The sequence below is a fragment of the Nicotiana tabacum genome, chromosome 22 (assembly GCF_000715075.1).
Source record: "Nicotiana tabacum cultivar K326 chromosome 22, ASM71507v2, whole genome shotgun sequence".
NCBI lineage: Eukaryota > Viridiplantae > Streptophyta > Magnoliopsida > Solanales > Solanaceae > Nicotiana > Nicotiana tabacum.
In genome coordinates this window covers 94,949,525-94,957,594 of record NC_134101.1, presented here as the reverse complement: position 1 = coordinate 94,957,594, position 8,070 = coordinate 94,949,525, and the positions used below count along the sequence as shown (strand labels likewise).

The window sequence follows — 8,070 nt, the reverse complement described above, 5'->3', positions numbered from 1 at the left end:
TTTGACTCTTTTACTTTATTTTATTATAAGAAAATAAAAATTACAAAAAAATAGTTTCATTAATGTTTTGTAGTCATTTTTAATATTGAAAAATACCAAAAAAAGGTTTATTATAACAGTCAGTCTTATTTTAACAGTTATTTTACTTAAGTATGACTAATTAATAAATGAGGTCGTATTTTAATCTCGTTTGCGGGGAAAGAATAAAAATTGGGCTCGAGCAACCCATTTTTAGGCCTAATTTTCGACCTAGCCCATAATTACTAGGCTCATACCCCTAACCTAATCTCTATCCCTCTATAATAATACCTAACCCCTAAATTGACATAACACCTAAATGAGCTGAAAAGGACACACAAAAATACACCTAAAATAACGCCTAATAAAGGGGGATCATCAGCAGCACCGCTTCAGCATAAAGGAGACCCCCCTCCCTGATTTCTGATCTCCCTCTAACCACCCCACCCCTAATGGCCCTTTAATTACTCTCTCGCCAAGCAGTGGTGAACTCGTCGGAGAACACACACACACACACACACGAAACAGAGGCTGGAAACGGAAAAGCGGGGCTCGGACAGACATCAGTAAAAAAAATCAAAAATATGTCTCAATGGTCTTTACTGATTTGTTTTTTTTTCTCTTTTAGATACCAAAAATCGAACAAAAAATAGGTCTCGATGGTTTTCTTTTTTATTTCAATTTCTGTCTCGTTTGAAGTCAGTGTTCGTGTCGATTGAGGTTCGAAGCCTTCCGGGTAGTCTGAGGTCCCTCCGTTGGTCCTTGTTCATTTCCGGATTTGTTTAAGAGCACATCGATGTTCAACTTTGGTAATGATTTTAAACAGAACTGTTTGATCGGTTGAGCGTCGCCTTCTTCTTTGTACACTGGTTGGAAGATGTTAATGTATATCGAAAGTTTTAAGAGTAAACAGAAGAAAATAGAGATATTTTCATTTTTTATGGATTGTATAAATACATGTTTAACAAGACAAAGATTCATGTCATTATTTTGGGATTGACAAGGCTGGAAAATGACACTTAAAGAAATTAAAATCAACAATACTCAAACTTGGAAGGTTTTCCACCAGGTTTTATCGTTCCAACCGTGGGTTCAATATTGGTCACGTTGAAGTATCAAATACAAAGCTTGTATTTTGGGATTTAAAGGTCAACCTGGTCTTCGCTCAATCTGTGAGAGGTGTTATGAAGAGGCACATGCTGTGAAATTTGTTGCTGATGCTGCTCGACCATCACACTTTGAGGATTCCAAATCTGCGCTTGAAAAGGTTCTCCCGCTATATTGATGTTCAACTCTTTCATCCCCTATTTGTTTATTTCAAGCTTAATGTTAAATGTTTGTTTTAGATATGAATACCCGTAGTTCGCTTTAATTTGAGTATAAATTCTTTAAATAAGTTGAGGTGCGCCATCTAATCACATAACCTATGGCCCTCATTTTAATTATCTTAATTAATGTAGAAAATGTCTTGAATTTTTGTAGTTTGCTTTAGGCGCGGTAGTTAAATAAATTGTCATAGCTACGGGTACGGTTCTCGTGATGTAGTTGTGATGCCTAATTTCTAAATTCGGGGGTGTATTTGATGTGACCCTATTATAACAACTTCGAATAATAAAACCCTTGAAATAATTTGAGGCGTGCCATGCCAAATAAAACCCCTAAGCCCATGACCCTCACAAAACTAGTTAACTTTTATAGAAAATTTGAGGTGTGCCATTTTCATTAAATAACCATGGCCCTCATTTAGTTAATTTTAACTCATTAAAAATTGAGGTGTGCCATTTAGTTGAAATTTTCATGGCCCTCGCAAACTTGAAAGTGCGTAGTCACTTTAGGCGCGCTGTTTTAATAATTTACCTTCCTAAACTCAGGTGCGCATTTATGTGACCCAAATCCAAATCTCAGTAACGTTAGATAAAATGTGTTGCGTACTGCGGGTGCATTTATGTGACGTGGTTCAAAACGCGTTTTATATGACGTTGAATCTTACTAAAAATATTAAATAAAAGCTGTTATAAAGTTGAAGTTGAACCATAGGCTAAAACATGTATTAAAATCAGATAATAGGCCAATTGTAATAGTTGAGCGACCGTGCTAGAACCACGGAACACGGGAATGCTTAACACCTTCTCCCGGGTTAATAAAATTCCTTACCCGGATTTCTATGTTCGCGGACTATAAAACAGAGTCAATCTTTTCCTCAATTCAGGATTTGAACCGGTGACTTAGGACACCATAACATTATCCCAAGTGGCGACTCTGATTCTCAAATAAATAATCTCGTTTCGATTGTCACTTTAATTGGAAAAACTCTTTTATACCCTTCGGGTGTGTAAAAAGGAGGTATGACAGCTATGGCGACTCTACTGGGGACAATGACCCAGAATCTCTGGTTCAGGGTTCAAGAATTCGAGCTTAGAATAATTGTTATATTTGGCTATATTTATTATCTGATTTTAGTACATGTTTGGGACTAATGTGCTAAACGTTGCTTTTTACCGCTTTGATATTATTTGAACTGTATATAAACTGCTACGAAACCCCTATCTTCTCTCTTCTGAGGAGTGCACACTGGCGTGACTTCTTTCTGTTAGTGTCATATCCCAAATAGAACGAGGTTCGGACAAGTTGCAAAGCTGGATGATCTTTTGGTTACCGGTACGCAGCCTCCCTCGGCTCTCGAGTTGTCCGCTCGGGTAAGCCCGGTGTAGAACAATACACCCAGATTTTAAACCTAGAATAACGCAGCCTCATGCCGGATCCCTAGTATGAACGTTTGATTGCATCATGTGCATTTGACTTTGGAGACTCAACACATGGGTTGGGTCTATCTAGGACAGGTGTACCCGAAATGAAAAGACCATCCTAATGCATCCTACTTGCTACTTGCGTATTCATTTGCTTCGGCTTGCATGCTAACTGGCTTCTAGAATAGGGAAAGAAAATGAAACAAAATGAAAATCGAAAAATAAAGAGAAAAGAAAAGAGGGTGAGAGGTAGGTATTTGAATTACCCTAAAATTCTGTTGACATTTTGAAGAAAAAAAAAGACAAGTCATTTCAAAATAGGTCATATTTTCTTTTGTTCTAGGAAAACTACGCGGGTCTGATTCTCACCGGATGTGAGATACGTAGGCAAACCTCATCGGTTCGGGCCCATAATTTTCAAAAAATCCAAAATATATTTTCCATTACTTGCTTCTTTAGAAAGCCTTTCTTTTAGACCCTAATCGTTTTTTTAAAAATAATATACAAAAATATTTTCATTTAATTTCTTCCAAAAATCCAAAAATATTTTCATTCTTCTTTCAAAATTCAAAAATATTTTCTTTTTCTAGAAGCATTCCTTTTATAAATAAAAGTAAAAGTCCAAAAATATTTCCTTTCTTCTTTAGAAGTTTTTCTTTCGAAATTTTCAGGAAAAAAAAAAGAAAAAGAAGTTAAAATTCAAGAAAATATTTTTTTCCTCTTCTTTAGACGTCTTTCTTTTCAAAAAAAATCTTAAAAAAAACAAATCGAAATCCAAAAAATATCTACTTTCTTCTTTGTAAGTATTTCTTTCGAAAAAAAATAAATTTCAAAATCCAAAAAGAGTTAGTTTATTTACTTTGTTTCTAATCTTCCCGAACTACGCAAGATCTGATTCATGTTCCCACATGATACGTAAGCAACCAACATCAGTTTCGATCGAATGGTTTAAAAAAGGGGAAAATGAAAAAGAGAAAAAAAAAGAAAAACCAAAAAAAGAGAGAGGAAAGAAACAAGAAAAAAAAAGAAAAGAAAAAAAAGGAAAAAAAGAATGGGTATTTATTCTAACATGGTTGTTATTTTGAAATAAAAGCTAGTCAAAGGTGGTGGGTTAGTTGGTTTGCAATGGCGAGTCACAAGAACAATCCAAGATCTCTCGGAAATAAAAGTATCTTCTCAACCAAGGGAATAAACACCATTGTTGTTGATCCAAGGTCACAAAAAGGCAAGTAAGCAAGTTGGCGGTGAAAAATTAAAAATGAAGGCAAATATGGGATTGACTTTACCAGATTTGAGCAATAGGACATGGGCTGCTCGGGATGATCGTCAAAATTTGAGTGTTGAATCCAAAGCAATCAAAATGGTTAAATGTCGTAGTAATGCTGATGTGCGAATGTGTGGCTAAGATATTGCTTAGTAACTGGAAAGTCACTCCTCTTTTAGCCATGGTAGCTTATTTTGTCATTTTTTCTTCTTCTTTTGTGTTATCGGACCCTGCTATCCTTTATTCAATAAAAAGCAGTTAGTCATTTTGTGTCCATTTTGTGCATAGTTCTGTTAATGCTAGTTTTTGGTGACATGACATGTATGAGGAATTTTTGGCTAGATCTTAGAAAACTTATTTAGTCTTGAATTGGATAAGTGAGAAAGAGACACTTTTGAAGATGAATAGAGACATGAAACCATTGGAAAAAAAAAAGCATGAGCCAAGTTTACATGGAACTAAAGCAGTCATGCTCATAGAAGTTAAGGATCTCTACTTTTTGAATCATTTGAGAAGATCGGTCTTAAGGATGATCGGACGGGTTGAAATTTGTTTAGCACTAAGAGATAGAAAATATTTTTCAAAAGATGGTCTATTCCAGACAACTTAAAATAGATTAGTTAGTGGAAAAATGCATCTTCTTCATCAAGACAAAATTCAAGAAAAGTCACCTGAATTGACAAGGGACATTCACTGCAAGGAAAGTATTGTTCATACAGCTTTACACTGAAAAAGACCCAGAAAGCAACAGGTCCATCAATGTCGTGAATGTGAAAGGCTAATATGTTTGGCATTCTCGAGGCTGAGAGGCCCTTTTTCTGCTACCCAAACACTTTATACCCTTTATTACCCCTTCTGAGCCTGTGTTATTTTCTTTGACCACCCCCTTTTGGAATCAAGTTTAGAGTCAAGAGTCAAAAAAAAATGAAAAAAAAAAAGAAAAGTCCATGCCCCAAGAGTACAAACTAGGGCAGCTCTTTGAAAGTTCAAGTGAAAAAAAAGAAGAAGAAAAGAACTGTTGAAGGTTCATGCCCTCAAAAATAGAAACTGGGGCAACTAAAAAAAAGAAAGAAAAAGGAAAAAAAAGAAAAGAAAAAAAAGAGAAAAATAAAAAAGAAAAAAGAGAAATAGAAAGAAAGATGAAAAATAGTTTAGGTCAGATGTTTGAACTACGTTCGACCTGATTCCTTAAAAAGGATACGTAGGCAGCCTCACGGTTTGGTTCAACCAAATAAGAATTAAAAAGAAAAAAGAAACAAAAAATTTCAAAAATCCCCAGTATCTGAAACTGGGGCAGAGATTTTATTTCACTTTAAGAGTCGATTCAAAGAGTTGTAAGTCCACAACCCCTTTACTTTGAGCCTTCATGGCGTCCTTTCTGCCCAACCCTATCCAAAAACTTCCAAATAAAGACTTCACGATATGCCTTCAAGAATGCCAAGAGAAGCATGCAATGAACAACGGTTGTCATGCGACATAGAACACTGTCAAGTTGCCCACACAAGAAAGCAACAGAGAGAAAAAGAAAAAGAAAAATGAGAGAGTCTTACTAGTGAAAACCTTCATTGGCACTGTAAGGCGACTGTAAGCAGAGATGAATAAATGAGCGAGACTTGTTGGTGAAAACCCCTCGGGGCACTACTTGTCAAAAGTGAGGCGTGAAGCTAATGCAAAAAATTAGCATAAACAAGCCCGACTTTAAAGGTAATAAGAATGGTAAAAGGGAAGATTGAATTAGTTTGGTAGATCGGTCGTTAAGTCCAAAATGCATGTCATGATCATTAAGGCTAGTTATTGAAAAAAAAAAAACTCTTCCTTCTATCCTTCCGACATGGGCATTTCTTGTTAATACTTGTTTCTTTTCATCATTCTGTCCTTCACTCTGAGTCAGTCCTTGTCAAAATAAGCAAGAAAAGATTTCAAAATCTGCTACTAGCTTTTCAGTTGCACAAAGTAAATTTAGCTAGCACACTCAGTTGTTACAGTTAACATGCCTCGAGGATTCATGCAAAATCTCCCCCCTCCAAGACTCTTGTCAGCTTACTTAGCGCAAGAAAGATAACTGGTGATTCTCTTTGACAAACAAATTGCTCAAAAAGCAGAAAGCCATTCAAGATATCGGAAAGGGTCACCTAGGCAAAGATCTCTAGTTGAGATAAGGCTGATTCAGCCGCAAGTACAAATGATACTAGGTGTGAAACAATTAGGGTTGATGCAGAGCAAAAGGCTCTTGAAGCCGACTCAAGCTGATTGAGCAGAAGCCAAGCTGCCCAAGACTCAAGGCCACAAACCGATCACCATTTTTCAAAACTGACAAATTTTTCTTTGTATGAAACAGGAACAAATCGGTGCAAGGAAAGTGATTCAAAAAGAGAAAAAAATGAAAAAACAACAAAAAAAAAAAGAGAAGAAAAAGAAAAGACGAGAAGAGCCGACAAAGGGAAGTTTCTCAAATCTTTGCCTTTATTTGTCTTGCTATTGTGCATAAAATCTTGCCATTGATCTTCACATATTTCCTCCTAGATAAAAAGTCCTAGTCTGATGGATTTTCCTCTCAATATAAATCTTAGTCTGATGAATCTTTCTCCAAAGATAGAAAACCTAGTCTGATGAATTTTCTCCTAGGATATAAATCTTAGTCTGATGACTCTTTCTCCTAAGATAACAAAAAAAGGGAACCTAGTCTGATGAACTTTCTCCTAAGATCGAAATCTTTATCTGATAAATTTTTCTCCTAAGATAGAAAACCTAGTCTGATGAACTTTCTCCTAGGATCACAATCTTAGTCTGATGAATTTTTCTCCTAAGATAGAGGACCTAGTCTGATGAATTTTCTCCTAGGATCAAAATCTTAGTCGGATGAATCTTTCTCCTAAGATAATAAATTAAAAGACCTAGTCTGATGACTTTTCTCCTAGGACCAAAATCTTAGTCTGATGAATTTTTCTCCTAAGATAGAGGACCTAGTCTGATGAATTTTCGCCTAGGATTAAAATCTTAGTCGGATGAATCTTTCTCCTAAGATAATAAATTAGAAGACCTAGTCTGATGACTTTTCTTCTAGGATCAAAATCTTAGTCTGATGAATCTTTCTCCTAAGATAGAAGACCTAGTCTGATGAACTTTCTCCTATGATAGAAATCTTAGTCCGATGAACCTTTCTCCTAAGATACCAAAAAAGAAGTAGAAAAGAGACCTCGTCTGATGACTTTTCTCCTAGGATCAAATCTTAGTCTGATGAATCTTTCTCCTAAGATAGAAAACCTAGTTCGATGAATTTTCTGCTAGGATAATAATTTTTTTTTAAAAAAAAAAGGGAAGTCTGAATTTGAAAAAAAAGGGGGAGTCATTTTTTAGTTTTCTTAAGATTATCAATGTTTAGTTTTCCTGAAATCAGGGGGCCCCACTTGGAGAATAAGGTCAGTCTTTACTTTAGTCAAGCTTAGTTTATTATTTTCCGCAGGTTCAATCACGTATAGGAGACGCACGTCCTAGTCAAGTCATTAATTTTGCTCTCATCATTGCATCCTCCATCAGCAGCGTAGGTGATTTATAGTTTTGCTAATAAATCACAAATCATCCTAGTGCAAACTGGGGCAGAAAAATTTCTTTTGTTTTGTCTGTTTTGTTGTAGAATCAGGCGCCCACCTGGAGAACAAGGGAAAATAGTTCAAGTTTCGAGGAAAAGCAGTGTAAGTTTCAAAGGAAGACAATTCAAGTTTCAGCAATCAGGCACCCACCTGAAGAACAAGGGAAAACAGTTTGAGTTTCAAGAGAAACCAGTTCAAGTCTCAAAGGAAAACAGTTCAAGTTAGAAGTAGCACAAGCTCGCGGCAAGAAGGCGAGTCAACAGACGAGATGATAAATGGAAGTAATCTCAGTCCAGAACTAAAAAAAACAAACAAAACAAAAAAAATATAAAAGAAAAAAAGGGAAAAAAGGGAGTGAATTCAAAATGCAGAAGCTGAAACAAGAGACGGATTGCTCAAGACATGACTGAGGTTACAAGCACTGCATGTCCGATCTTGATCCAAAAAGCTA

At 35.9% G+C, this 8,070-nt stretch overlaps 1 long non-coding RNA gene across 1 annotated transcript; it reads left to right on the top strand.

Annotated features, from left to right (window-relative positions):
• The first annotated feature begins 355 nt into the window (after positions 1-355).
• Positions 356-7,634, top strand: LOC142176723 (uncharacterized). The gene is made up of 2 exons (XR_012705471.1): positions 356-1,285; positions 6,368-7,634. It is a non-coding gene; the product is annotated as an uncharacterized LOC142176723 (long non-coding RNA).
• The last annotated feature ends 436 nt before the right edge of the window (positions 7,635-8,070 follow it).